This window comes from Pseudorca crassidens, chromosome 17 (assembly GCF_039906515.1).
Source record: "Pseudorca crassidens isolate mPseCra1 chromosome 17, mPseCra1.hap1, whole genome shotgun sequence".
Taxonomy (NCBI): Eukaryota; Metazoa; Chordata; class Mammalia; order Artiodactyla; family Delphinidae; genus Pseudorca; species Pseudorca crassidens.
In genome coordinates this window covers 70700034-70714854 of record NC_090312.1, presented here as the reverse complement: position 1 = coordinate 70714854, position 14821 = coordinate 70700034, and positions in this window count along the sequence as shown.

Here is a 14821-nt window from a genome sequence, read left to right as displayed (position 1 = left end):
CTCTCAGCGACCTTGCTTCAGACAGGTAAGCTCCCCCATTGATGTCTCTGTTGCTGACTCCGGGCTCTTTCTTTGGTCTTGAAGCTGGGCAAGCACAGGCCTTGTAGGCCTGCGGGGTGCAGCCCAACAATTGGCAAGGAGACCGAGGAAACTCCCGTGAGTGCCGAGATGTCGGGAAATACAGGACGGGAATGGAAACTTGTGGGGGCTGTCCACTAACACGTAGGGACCCAAAGTTGCAGGGGTAATCCCGAAACTTAAGGGGAAATCCCAGGGTGGCTGTCCTTGCTGAATGGGGGCTGCCCAGAGATCTGGAGAACAATGGCCTCTATTGGCTGCACTGTTGTATCAAAGTGAGCCTTTTGTCATTGGTTAAGCTAGCTCTCTAGAAGGAATTGGTATTTCTCTGTGCCTTTGAGATGTAAATGATCTACCTGACCTCTCTGGAACTTTTAATTTTATGTGATCTTTAAGAGTAAAGGAGAAAAAAGAGCTTTTAGGTAAACTCTATAGAAATAATTGTTTTGGGAATGTCTATATAAAATAGTCTCTCCTTGGGCTTCCCTGGTGGCGCAGTGGTTGAAAGTCTGCTTGCCGATGCAGGGAGCACGGGTTCGTGCCCGTGTTCCCACATGCCGCGGAGCGGCTGGGCTCGTGAGCCACGGCCGCTGGGCCTGCACGTCAGGAGCCTGTGCTCCCCAACGGGAGAGGCCACAACAGTGAGAGGCCCGCCTACCGCCAAAAAAAAAAAAAAAAAAAAAAAGTCTCACCAGGGACTTACCTGGTGGCCCAGTGGTTAAAAATCCACCTGCCAATGCAGGGGACATGGGTTCGAGCTCCGGTCCGGGAAGATCCCACATGCCGCGGAGCAGCTAAACCTGTGCGCCACAACTACTGAGCCTGCGCTCTAGAGCCCGCGAGCCACAACTACTGAAGCCCGTGTGCCACAACTACTGAGCCCACATGCTGCAACTACTGAAGCCCTGCCTAGAGCCCGTGCTCTGCAACAAGAGAAGCCACCGCAATGAGAAGGTCGCACACCGCAACGAAGAGTAGCCCCTGCTCTCCTCAAATAGAGAAAACCCGCGCGCAGCAGTGAAGACCCAATGCAGCCAAATATAAATAAAAATAAGTAAACAAAATTTATTAAAAAAAAGGGGGGGTGAGGGGTGTGCCCCTCTGCTGGTTTCCCTGGTAACTAATTAGCCCACCTGACGTCGATTCCCCTGTAACTGGTAATCTCCCCCCTCCGCCACAGCCCCAGAGCCAAGACTGCTGCCATGTCCTATCCGCTGGCAGCTGCACACGGCGGGTGTTGCTCCAGGACCTTGCTTCAGACGTGTAAAGCTCCCCCACCCATTATACTACTGATGTCTCTGCTGCTGACTCCAGGCTCTTTCTTTGGTCTTGAAACTGGGCAAGCGCAGGCCTTGGAGGCCTGCGGGGTGTAGCCCAACGTGACCTAAGGTCATTGCTTCTTCCCTGTGCCATTTCAGATTACCAAAGTTGCATAGGAATGCTCTTTCGTTTTTTTTTTTTTTTTCCGGTACGCGCGCCTCTCACTGTTGTGGTCTCTCCCGTTGCAGAGCACAGGCTCCAGACGCGCTCCGCGGCATGTGGGATCTTCCCGGACCGGGGCACGAACCCACGTCCCCTGCATCGGCAGGCGGACTCTCAACCACTGCACCACCAGGGAAGCCCCAGGAATGCTCTTTCTGATAGCTGGGGAAACCTGTGCTGTTTACCCAGACTTACACATATTGTCTGCCATTCAATCAAACCTTCTGAGGGAGCTCCCCGGTGGTCCAGTGGTTAGGACTCGGTGCTTTCACTGCCGTGGCCCGGGTTCGATCCCTGGTCAGGGAACTGAGATCCCACAAACCACGTGGTGCAGCCACAATATAAGAAAAACAAAAAATTCTGAGACACACAAAAAAGCCTTACAAAATTAAAAAGAGAATGCGCTTGCCACGTTCATTGGCTGTGCACCTGGTGCCCTATTCCTCTGCTGCAGCAACAGTAGCACATCCAGCACAGGAGCTGTGAGCGAGAAGTTAAGTCGGTTAAATCTAGGATAGGCTATGGTTGCTCTCCAGGCTGCATCACCAGGGGCCACGCTGGCGAATTACAGGGACTATGTCCTGCATCCTTTAGGTCTTTGATGGTGGTGCTCACCTGTACCATCCCTCCTCACCCCAAATCAATATTGTTTTAGATTTACTGCCTTGACTGGAAGTCGGTTTTGAAGTTTCCTCTGTGCTTTCCCTATAGTCTAGAAGCCCAATACGGGGGTTGTTCTCACCGTCAAGTATGTACATTTCTCTTGTACACTTGGGGAACTGGGGGGGGGAATGCCCCCTGGGAGGTCCATGGAACCGATGGGCCCACTGTGAGTGAGACTTCAGCCAGGACTCCATTGACTACCTGGTCTCTTGGACCCTCACTTGGACAGAGGTTCAGGATGATGCTTGTTTTTGCATGTCAGTGTCAGCTCAGATCCTGTGTCCATGATCCTCCTAGTGTCTGCTTCTTCCCCTTCCCCCAGCGTAGAGTCACCCAAGTTAATGACTGTAGCTCCCTTGGGGGAAGCCTGGGGAATCATCATGATAAAGATCCTGGCCATGGTGTGGCAGGGTTCTTATTCCTAACAACCTGGCCCTCTGTTCAGTCAGTGGGTTTTAGATTTGCATATTGGCTCAGGTCTGAGAACTGAGCGAGCGACCATGACTTCTTATGGAGGAGACTGCATTCAGGCTATTGCTCTCCATTCTGTCCTGTTTTGATTATAGACGTTAAGTCGATAGCTCTTAGGAGGGAAGAGTGGGTCCCCTCAGCAAGCCCAGAGATGTGGGGGCTTCAGAATCAGCAGCAACCACTAGATGTGTCTACCCACATTTCAGGGTCCCAGGTTTCCCTACCAGGGCCCTGCCTTTTGCATAACAAACCTGCCTTAATCGACCATTTGAAAACTCTAATAATAAGCTCTTTAGCCTGCCACTCAGCTGAGTCTGCTCTTCCACTGCAGGAGAGGTTCTCTGGTGCTGCCACAGCGGCTCTGTAGTCTTATTTAGTGTTAGTTGCTCTTAAACGGCCCTCATCAGCCTCATTGTCCCTCTGCAGGGCAGCAATCCAACTTGGCAGTGGCCAGCCTTCTCCACGGTCTTTGTAGGCATCCTCTCACCCCCAAATCTTTTGAATGCCTTGCATCATCCCACCTGCTGTAGCCTTCCCCTTCACTGGCACGCCTTCCGAGGTCTCCACCAGTGAAATCTTCAGCAACGGAGCCACCACCTTGTGCCAAGGACTGTCTGTGTCATACTTGCTGACCAAGATGATGTCCTCTTGTACTGGCCTTGAGTGAGCCTCTCCCATGTCCTCATCTCACTGCCCACTTTCTTTTTTTTTTTTTTTGCGGTACGCGGGCCTCTCACCATTTGTGGCCTCTCCCGTTTGCGGAGCACAGGCTCCGGACGCGCAGGCTCAGCGGCCATGGCTCACGGGCCCAGCCGCTCCGCGGTATGTGGGATCTTCCCGGACCGGGGCACGAACCCGCGTCCCCTGCATCGGCAGGCGGACTCTCAACCACTGCGCCGCCAGGGAAGCCCTCACTGCCCGCTTTCTTAGATCACTTATGTTAGTCTGCACCCTCCAAGAAGCAGTCGCCGAGATGCCATTGGATGTGCAAGCGATTTGTTAGGTGAGATGCTTGTGAGGGAAAGGAGGGAGGAATCTAGAGCAGGCCAGAGGAAGGAAGATTCCACAGAGTGCAGCAGAATTCTAAGGAAGCTTGGCAAGGCCATGTAGAGTCCTTGAGGCAAAACTGCTCATCAGACCAGTGCCATCTCCTGAGTGGGTCTGCCTTGTTACTCCTGCTGCACCCGGTCATTGGCTGGGAGCTGCCTGGGGGGAAGGGTAGCGTGGCGGCTGGACCCTGGGCTGATCACACTCCCCCCCTGCACAGCAGATCTGAGGGGTGTGTGTTCATGGCTGCCGCAGTGTGTTTCCCATCATGGCTGGATGGAGCGTGGTGATCCTTGGCTCTGTGCTCATGTTTTAGAGAGAGGCACTAAAAGATGTTTGGAAGCTTGGTGCATGTGGGCAGGAATCCCAGTCGTGGGCTTCGCCGTAAGGTGACCTGGGAGTTTTCATGGGCAACCGGAGATGTTAGTCTCTGCGGGTCTTGCCTTTGCAGCTGCTCAGATTCCCTTGTGAAGACACTTAGGCAACCAGGCAGGAGAGTGTGTTCAGGAAGCTACTTTGGTGAACATTCTAACAATGTTAGAACATTCTGACATTCACCTAATAATATCCTGTTTTCAGTATGGTACCACCCCCTGATCCCCATTAACTTTTCTGGGGAATACACCTTAATTCTGCTGCCCAGGTTGGGAAGGTTGTTTGCTTGGAGCAGATCTGCCAGCTTCTTCACTAGGCTTCTCATGCCCACATCCAAAGCCACCTGCTCATTTCTGAGTCGCTGAGAAATTCCGCAGTGGAACTCTGTTTCCTTCTTGCCATTACTCACTTCGGCTCAGCACTCGGCTTTGTCAGGTCTACAGAACGGGTTAGCACTCTTCCATTTGCTTTCAACGGCCAAACCTTTGGTGGAGTAGTTTCTATTCCTATTATCCTTGTCCTTGTGGGTTTGTGCTTCTGTAGAAAGGCCTTTACGGTTTTAGTGGGATTCGGGAGGGACCTGAAGTGAAGTCATGGGTCCAATCCTCCATGTTTAATTGGTGTCTTCAATAGCCTATTAGCCGGCTTCCGTACGGACCTTTCTCCACGCAGTAGCCAGTCTTTTAAAAACACAGATTAGATCACATTACTCCTTTGCTGAAAACTCTCCAATGTTTCTCAATACACAGAAGAAAATCTAAATTCCTTGCCTTGGCCTATAAGATCGTATATAATCCAGCCCCTGGCTTCTTCTTGGTACTCATCTCCTACCTCTCACCCCATCAGTTATCTTCTCCAGCCACACTGACTTTCTTGCTGTCCTTCAGACATCAAAGCTGGTTTCTATCTCATAACCTTTGTATTTGCTGTTTGATCTACCTGAAACATTTTTTCCCCCCAGATTCTTACAAGTCATGCTTCCTCACTTTCTGATCTCTGACCGAATGATTAAAGGGTCAATTTATCAAAAGGACATATAACTGTTAATGTATATATGTTCCTAATAACAATGTTTCAGAATACAAAAGCAAAGATGATATAATTAAATGGAGAGACAAATGTACAATCATAGTTGGAGACCTTAACACTGTTCTCTTACTGATAGAAAACTAGATAAAAAATTAGTAAGGGACTACTTACATGCTGTTCACAGGGTTTAAAGTAAAAGGATGAATAAAGATACAGCCTGCAAAACTAATCCAGCATCAACATGCTTATGTATCAGATAAAGAAAATAAGATTCCTGGCGGTAAAACAGGGCGTTATATAACCATAGCAGGGCCAGTTCATCTTGGAGAAGTGTTTATGTGCCTCATAACACTTCTGACCACCAGAAGACAAAATTGACAGAACTAAGAGGAAAAAGAAAAACTCAAAGCCATTATTGGAGACTTTGACAGGATAAGTAGATGAAACGTGTGGGATGTTGCTAACAGCAGTAAACAGAAGAACATTTATAATCTCGAAATACATGTATTGGAGAAAAAAAGGTTGAAAATTGATAAGCTGTTCATACATCCTTAAGAAGTTAGAAAAGAAAAACTTGCCAAAGTAAATGAAAAATAAACACAAGCACAAAAAAGGTTCAAATATGCAGTAAGTGGAAAAAGAGGACATCTCAAAGAATGCTGTGGATTTAAAGAGGAGGACATTTGAAACAATTTGCCAGAGAACTCAAGGCACACGGCTTCAGTGATGAGTACTACTCAAAATTCAAAAAGTACCAATCTCTCCAAATTTCTACAGACCTTCGCTTTGGAGGTCAGAGAATTTACACTCCCACTAAAGTCCACGGAAGGGTTCATGGCTGTAGTAAGCTTAGCGTGTTGCCAAATGGAAGAATGAAAAAGTTCCGTATTGTTTTAGTTTGCATTTTATTGGCCACTAGTGATGCTGAGCGTCTTTTAATATCTAGCAGCCGTTTTTCACTCTCATGTGTTCATAATCTTTACTTACTGCCTATTATTTTTCTCATTTATTTTTGTAAACTTTATGTTCTTAACATTAGTTTCCCATTACACTTGCTGTGTCTTCAGTTTCTTTTTTGACAGAATATGAAATTATTATAAATTCTTTTTTTTTACATCTTTATTGGAGTATAAATGCTTTACAATGGTGTGTTAGTTTCTGCTTTATAACAGAGTGAATCAGTTATACATATGTTCCCATATCTCTTCCCTCTTGCGTCCCCCTCCTTCCCACCCTCCCTATCCCACCCCTCCAGGAGGTCACAAAGCAGTGAGCTGATCTCCCTGTGCTATGCGGCTGCTTCCCACTAGCTATCTATTTTACGTTTGGTAGTGTATATATGTCCATGCCTCTCTCTCGCTTTGTCACAGCTTACCCTTCCCCCTCCCCATATCCTCAAGTCCACTCTCCAGTAGATCTGTGTCTTTATTCCTGTTTTACCCCTAGGTTCTTCATGACATTTTTTTTTCTTAAATTCCATATATATGTGTTAGCATACGGTATTTGTCTTTCCCTTCCTTCCTTCCTTCCTTCCTTCCTTCCTTCCTTCCTTCCTTCCTTCCTTCCTCCCTTCCTTCCTTCCTCCCTCCCTCCCTCCCTCCCTCCCTCCCTCCCTCCCTCCCCCCTCCCCCCTCCCTCCCCCTCCCCCTTCCTCCCCCCTCCCTTCCCCCTCCCTCCCCCCCTCCCTTCCTTCCTTCCTTTCTTTCTTTCTTTCTTTTTTGCGGTACGCAGGCCTCTCACTGTTGTGGCCTCTCCCATTGCGGAGCATAGGCTCCGGATGCGCAGGGCCAGTGGCTGTGGCTCATGGGCCCAGCTGCTCCGCAGCCTGTGGGATCTTCCCGGACCGGGGCACGAACCCGTGTCCCCTGCATCGGCAGGCGGACTCTCCACCTTTGCGCCACAAGGGAAGCCCTGTCTTTCTCTTTCTCACTTACTTCACTCTGTATGACAGTCTTTAGGTCTATCCACCTCATTACAAATAGCTCAATTTCGTCTCTTTTTATGGCTGAGTAATATTCCATTGTATATATGTGCCACATCTTCTTTATCCATTCATCCAACGATGGACACTTAGGTTGTTTCCACTTCCGGGCTATTGCAAATACAGCTGCAATGAACATTGCGGTACATGACTCTTTTTGAATTATGTTCTTCTCAGGGTATATGCCCAGTAGTGGGATTGCTGGGTCATATGGTAGTTCTATTTGTAGTTTCTTAAGGAACCTCCATACTGTTCTCCATAGTGGCTGTACCAATTCACATTGCCACCAGCAGTGCAAGAGTGTTCCCTTTTCTCCACACCCTCTCCAGCATTTATTGTTTCTAGATTTTTTGCTGATGGCCATTCTGACTGGTGTGAGATGATATCTCATTGTAGTTTTGATTTGTATTTCCCTAATGATTAATGATGTTGAGCATTCTTTCATGTGTTTGTTGGCAGTCTGTATATCTTCTTTGGAGAAATGTCTATTTAGGTCTTCTGCCCATTTTTGGATTGGGTTGTTTGTTTTTTTTGTTATTGAGCTGCATGAGCTGCTTATAAATCTTGGAGATTAATCCTTTGTCGGTTGCTTCATTTGCAAATATTTTCTCCCATTCTGAGGGTTGTCTCTTGGTCTTGTTTATGGTTTCCTTTGCTGTGCAAAAGCTTTGAAGTTTCATTAGGTCCCATTTGTCTATTTTTGTTTTTATTTCCATTACTCTAGGAGGTGGGTCAGAAAGGATCTTGCTGTGATTTATGTCATAGAGTGTTCTGCCTATGTTTTCCTCTAAGAGTTTGATAGTTTCTGGCCTTACATTTAGGTCTTTAATCCATTTTGAGCTTATTTTTGTGTCTGGTGTTAGGGAGTGATCTAATCTCATACTTTTACATGTACCTGTCCAGTTTTCCCAGCACCACTTATTGAAGAGGCTGTCCTTTCTCCACTGTACTTTCCTGCCTCCTTTATCAAAGATAAAGTGACCATATGTGCGTGGGTTTATCTCTGGGCTTTCTATCCTGTTCCATTGATCTATCTTTCTGTTTTTGTGCCAGTACCATACTGTGTTGATTACTGTAGCTTTGTAGTATAGTCTGAAGTCAGGGAGCCTGATTCCTCCAGCTCCATTTTTCGTTTTCAAGATTGCTTTGGCTATTCGGGGTCTTTTGTGTTTCCATACAAATTGTAAGTTTTTGGTTCTAGTTCTGTGAAAAATGCCAGTGGTAGTTTGATAGGGATTGCATTGAACCTGTAGATTGCTTTGGGTAGTAGAGTCATTTTCACAATGTTGATTCTTCCAATCCAAGAACATGGTATATCTCTCCATCTATTTGTATCATCTTTGATTTCTTTCATCAGTGTAATATAATTTTCTGCATACAGGTCTTTTGTCTCCTTAGGTAGGTTTATTCCTAGATATTTTATTCTTTTTGTTGCAATGGTAAATGGGAGTGTTTTCTTGATTTGACTTTCAGAGTTTTCATCATTAGTGGATAGGAATGCAAGAGATTTCTGTGCATTAATTTTGTATCCTGCAACTTTACCAAATTCATTGATTAGCTCTAGTAGTTTCCTGGTAGCATCTTTAGGATTCTCTATGTATAGTATCATGTCATCTGCAAACAGTGACAGCTTTACTTCTTCTTTTCCAATTTGGATTCCTTTTATTTCCTTTTCTTTTCTGATTGCTGTCGCTAAAACTTCCAAAGCTATATTGAATAAGAGTGGTGAGAGTGGGCAACCTTGTCTTGTTTCTGATCTTAGTGGAAATGCTTTCAGTTTCTCACCATTGAGGACGATGTTGGCTGTGGGTTTGTCATATATGGCCTTTATTATGTTGAGGAAAGTTCCCTCTATGCCTACTTTCTGCAGGATTTTTATCATAAATGGGTGTTGAATTTTGTCAAAAGCTTTCTCTGCATCTATTGAGATGATCATATGGTTTTTCTCCTTCAGTTTTTTAATATGGTTTATCACATTGATAGATTTGCGTATATTGAAGAATCCTTGCATTCCTGGAATAAACCCCACTTGATCATGGTGTATGATCCTTTTAATGTGCTGTTGGATTCTGTTTGCTAGTATTTTGTTGAGGATTTTTGCATCTATGTTCATCAGTGATATTGGCCTGAAGTTTTCTTTCTTTATGACATCCTTGTCTAGTTTTGGTATCAAGGTGATGGTGGCCTCGTAGAAGGAGTTTGGGAGTGTTCCTCCCTCTGCTATATTTTGGAAGAATTTGAGAAGGATAGGTGTTAGCTCTTCTCTAAATGTTTGATAGAATTCGCCTGTGAAGCCATCTGTTCCTGTGCTTTTGTTTGTTGGAAGATTTTTAATCACAGTTTCAATTTCAGTGCTTGTGATTGGTCTGTTCATATTTTCTATTTCTTCCTGATTCAGTCTTGGCAGGTTGTGCATTTCTAAGAATTTGTCCATTTCTTCCAGATTGTCCATTTTATTGGCATAGAGTTGCTTGTAGTAATCTCTCATGATCTTTTGTATTTCTGCAGTGTCAGTTGTTACCTCTCCTTTTTCATTTCTAATTCTATTGATTTGAGTCTTCTCCCTTTTTTTCTTGATGAGTCTGGCTAGTGGTTTATCTATTTTGTTTATCTTCTCAAAGAACCAGCTTTTAGTTTTATTGATCTTTGCTATTGTTTCCTTCATTTCTTTTTCATTTATTTCTGATCTGATTTTTATGATTCCTTTCCTTCTGCTAGCTTTGGGTTTTTTTTGTTCTTCTTTCTCTAATTGCTTGAGGTGCAAGGTTAGGTTGTTTATTCGAGATGTTTCCTGCTTCTTAAGGTGGGCTTGTATTGCTATAAACTTCCCCCTTAGAACTGCTTTTGCTGCATCCCATACGTTTTGGGTCGTCGTGTCTCCATTGTCATTAGTTTCTAGGTATTTTTTTATTTCCTCTTTGATTTCTTCAGTGATCAATTCATTATTAAGTAGTGTATTGTTTAGCCTCCATGTGTTTGTATTTTTTACAGATCTTTTCCTGTAATTGATATTTAGTTTCATGGCGTTGTGGTCAGAAAAGATACTTGATACAATTTCAGTATTCTTAAATTTACCAAGGCTTGATTTGTGACCCAAGATATGATCTATCCTGGAGAATGTTCCATGAGCACTTGAGAAAAATGTGTATTCTGTTGTTTTTGGATGGAGTGTCCTATAAATATCAATTAAGTCCATCTTGTTTAATGTATCATTTAAGCTTGTGTTTCCTTATTTATTTTCATTTTGGATGATCTGTCCATTGGTGAAAGTGGGCTGTTAAAGTCCCCTACTATGAATGTGTTACTGTCAATTTCCCCTTTTCTGGCTGTTTGTATTTGCCTTATGTATTGAGGTGCTCCTATGTTGGGTGCATAAATATTTACAATTGTTATATCTTCTTCTTGGATCGATCCCTTGATCATTATGTAGTGTCCTTCTTTGTCTCTTCTAATAGTCTTTATTTTAAAGTCCATTTTGTCTGATATGAGAATTGCTACTCCACCTTTCTTTTGGTTTGCACTTGCATGGAATATCTTTTTCCATCCCCTTACTTTCAGTCTGTATGTGTCTCTAGGTCTGAAGTGGGTCTCCTGTAGACCGCATATATATGGGTCTTGTTTTTGTATCCATTCAGCCAATCTGTGTCTTTTGGTGGGAGCATTTAGTCCATTTACATTGAAGGTAATTATCGATATGTATGTTCCTATTCCCATTTTCTTAATTGTTTTGGGTTCGTTATTGTAGGTCTTTTCCTTCTTTTGTGTTTCTTGCCTAGAGAAGTTCCTTCAGCATTTGTTGTAAAGCTGGTTTTGTGGTGCTGAAGTCTCTCAGCTTTTGCTTGTCTGTAAAGGTTTTAATTTCTCCATCAAATCTGAATGAGATCCTTGCTGGGTAGAGCAATCTTGGTTGCAGGTTTTTCTCCTTCATCACTTTAAATATGTCCTGCCAGTCCCTTCTGGCTTGCAGAGTTTCTGCTGAAAGATCAGCTGTTAACCTTATGGGGATTCCCTTGTGTGTTATTTTTTGTTGTTTCCTTGCTGCTTTTAATATGCTTTCTTTGTATTTAATTTTTGACAGTTTGATTAATACGCCTGGCAGTGGCGGGCGTATTTCTCCTTGGATTTATCCTGTATGGGACTCTCTGTGCTTCCTGGACTTGATTAACTATTTCCTTTCCCATATTAGGGAAGTTTTCAACTATAATCTCTTCAAATATTTTCTCAGTTCCTTTCTTTTTCTCTTCTTCTTGAACCCCTATAATTCGAATGTTTGTGCGTTTAATGTTGTCCCAGAGGTCTCTGAGACTGTCCTCAGTTCTTTTCATTCTTTTTTCTTTATTCTGCTCTGCAGTAGTTATTTCCACTATTTTATCTTCCAGGTCACTTATCCATTCTTCTGCCTCAGTTATTCTTCTATTGATCCCATCTAGGGTATTTTTAATTTCATTTATTGTGTTGTTCATCATTGTTTGTTTCATCTTTAGTTCTTCTAGGTCCTTGTTAAATGTTTCTTGCATTTTGTTTATTCTATATCCAAGATTTCGGATCATCCTTACTATCATTATTCTGAATTCTTTTTCAGGTACAGTGCTTATTTCCTCTTCATTTGTTAGGTCTGGTGGGTCTTTATCTTGCTCCTTCATCTGCTGTGTGTTTCTCTGTCTTCTCATTTTGCTTATCTTACTGTGTATGTGGTCTTCTTTTTGCAGGTCACAGGTTCGTAGTTCCCGTTGTTTTTGGTGTCTGTCCCCAGTGGCTAAGGGTGGTTCAGTGGGTTGTGTAGGGTTCGTGGTGGAAGGGACTAGTGCCTGTGTTCTGGTGGATGAGGCTGGGTCTTGTCTTTCTGGTGGGCAGGTCCACGTCTGGTGGTGTGTTTTGGGGTGTCTTTGGCCTTATTATGATTTTAGACAGCCTCTCTGCCAATCGGTGGGGTTGTGTTCCTGTGTTACTAGTTGTTTGGCATAGGGTGTCCAGCACTGTAGCTTGCTGGTCGTTGAGTGAAGCTGGGTGCTGGTGTTAAGATGGAGATCTCTGGGAGATTTTCACCGTTTGATATTATGTGGAGCTGGGAGGTCTCTTGTGGACCAGTGTCCTGAAGTTGGCTGTCCCACCTCAGAGACACAGCAGTGACTCCTGGCTGCAGCACCAAGATCCTTTTATCCACACGGCTCAGAATAAAAGGCAGAAAAAGTAGAAAGAATTAGTAGAAGTAGAAAGCAAGAAGGAAGGAAGGAAGGAAAGAAAGAAGGAAAGAAAAGAAAGAAAGGTGGGAGGGAGAGAGGGAGGGAGGGAGGAAGGAGGGAAGGAAGGAAAAAAGAAAGAAGATAAAGGAAAATAAAATAAAGTAAGATAAAATTTAATGAAGTTATTAACATGAAAAATAATTATTAAGAAAATATAAAACGGATGGATAGAACCATTTGCTTCCACAAATGGTGGAAGCAAAGCTATACAGACAAAATCTCACACAGAAGCATACACATACACACTCACAAAAAGAGGAAAAGGGGAAAAAATCATAAATCTTCCTCTCAGAGTCCACCTCCTTAATTTGGGATGATTCGTTGTCTATTCAGGTATTCCACAGATGCAGGTGCATCAAGTTGATTGTGGAGCTTTAATGCGCTGCTTCTGAAGCTGCTGGGACAGGTTTCCCTTTCTCTTCTTTGTTCTCACAGCTCCCAGGGGCTCAGCTTTGGATTTGGCCACGCCTCTGCGTGTAGGTCGCCGGAGGGCGTCTCTTCGTCGCACAGACAGGACGGGGTTAAAGGGGCCACTGATTCTTGGGCTCTGGCTCACTCAAGCCAGCGGGAGGGAGGGGCACGGAGTGCGGGGCGGGCCTGCACGGCAGAGGCCGGCGTGACGTTGCACCAGCCTGAGGCGCGCCGTGCGTTCTCCCGGGTAAGTTGTCCCTGGATCCCGGGACCCTGGCAGTGGCGGGCTGCACAGGCTCCCCGGAAGGGGGGTGTGGATAGTGATCTGTGCTCGCACACAGGCTTTTTGGCGGCGGCAGCAGCAGCCTTAGCGTCTCCTGCCCGTCTCTGGGGTCCGCGCTTTTAGCCGCGGCTCGCGCCCGTCTCTGGAGCTCCTTTAAGCAGCGCTCTCAATCCCCTCTCCTCGCGCACCAGGAAACAAAGAGGGAAGAAAATGTCTCTTGCCTCTTCGGCAGGGCCAGACTTTTCCCCGGACTCCCTCCTGGCCAGCCGTGGCGCACTAACCCCTGCAGGCTGTATTCACGCCGCCAACCCCAGTCCTCTCCCGGCTCCGACTGAAGCCCGAGCCTCAGCTCCCAGCCCCGCCCGCCCCGGCGGGGGAGCAGACAAGCCTCGGGCTGGTGAGTGCCGGTCGGCACCGATCCTCTGTGCGGGAATCTCTCTGCTTTGCCCTCCGCACCCCTGTAGCTGTGCTCTCCTCCGCGGCTCCAAAGCTCCTCCCTCCGCCACCCGCAGTCTCCGCCCGCAAAGGGGCTTCCTAGTGTGTGGAAACCTTTCCTCTTTCACAGCTCCCTCCCACTGGTGCAGGTACCGTCCCTATTCTTTTGTCTCTGTTCTTTCTGTTTTCTTTTGCCCTACCCAGGTACGTGGGGGGTTTCTTGCCTTTTGGGAGGTCTGAGGTCTTCTGCCAGCGTTCAGTAGGTGTTCTATAGGAGTTGTCCCACGTTTAGATGTATTTCTGGTGTATCTGTGGGGAGGAAGTTGATCTCTGCGTCTTACTCTTCCGCCATCTTCCCCTCGTCTTCTAAATTTATTATTAATAATTTTTTTGTTTTGTCTTTTAAAGAATGACTTCACTTTTCCAACAATGTAACATGTATTCTTCTAATTTTATATTTCATTATGTTTATACCCTTGATCCATGTGAAGTTTGTTAATATTGTGAGGGAGTTAACTTGTTTCCTCCAAATGTGGCCAACTGTCTCAACACCGTTTTTTTTTTAGAACAGAGACTCCTACTGATAAGAAACGGCATCTCTATCGTATATTTACCTACATACAGCGACCAGTCTCTGGGCTCTATACTGTTCTTCTGATGTATTTAGCCATTGCTATGTAAGTACTCTATAGTACTCACCAGTATGTTATAAAATGTTTTTAGAAGTCTTTTTTTTCTATAACATTTCCATTATTGTACATCTTATCTTCCAAATGCATCCTACTTTTTGGATTTGCACTGGAATTGTAATAATGCTGGGGCAGGAATTGATGTATAATACTGGGCTTTCCTTTTCTAGGTTCATGTCATGCCTCCCCTTTTCCAGGTCTTTTGTATCTTTTCGTAAAACTTTGCAGTTTCTTCACAAACGTCTTTCACACTTCATGTTAGGTGTAATCCTACTTTATAATCATTATTGGTTATTGTAAATGGGGATTGAAAAAAATTGGTTATTAGTGTGAATGGAAGTTATTGATTTTTGTATGTTGCAGCCATCTGACTGAGCTTTTTTACTCATTACAAGAGCTGGTTGGTAGATTCATCTGGGCTTTCCCTATAGATGGTCAAATTGGCTGAAAATGTTTTACCCCTTCTATTCCACTAGTGATGCCTAAATTCTTAGAATGGGTAGTGGGCCTACTTAGTTTGTTCTGATTTTAATTCTTTTAATATCTCACCATGAAGTAAGATGTATCACAGTGGGATTGTATCCAATAACTTCAAATAACTTTGGGACATTTACTTTGCCTAGAGGTTTTACTT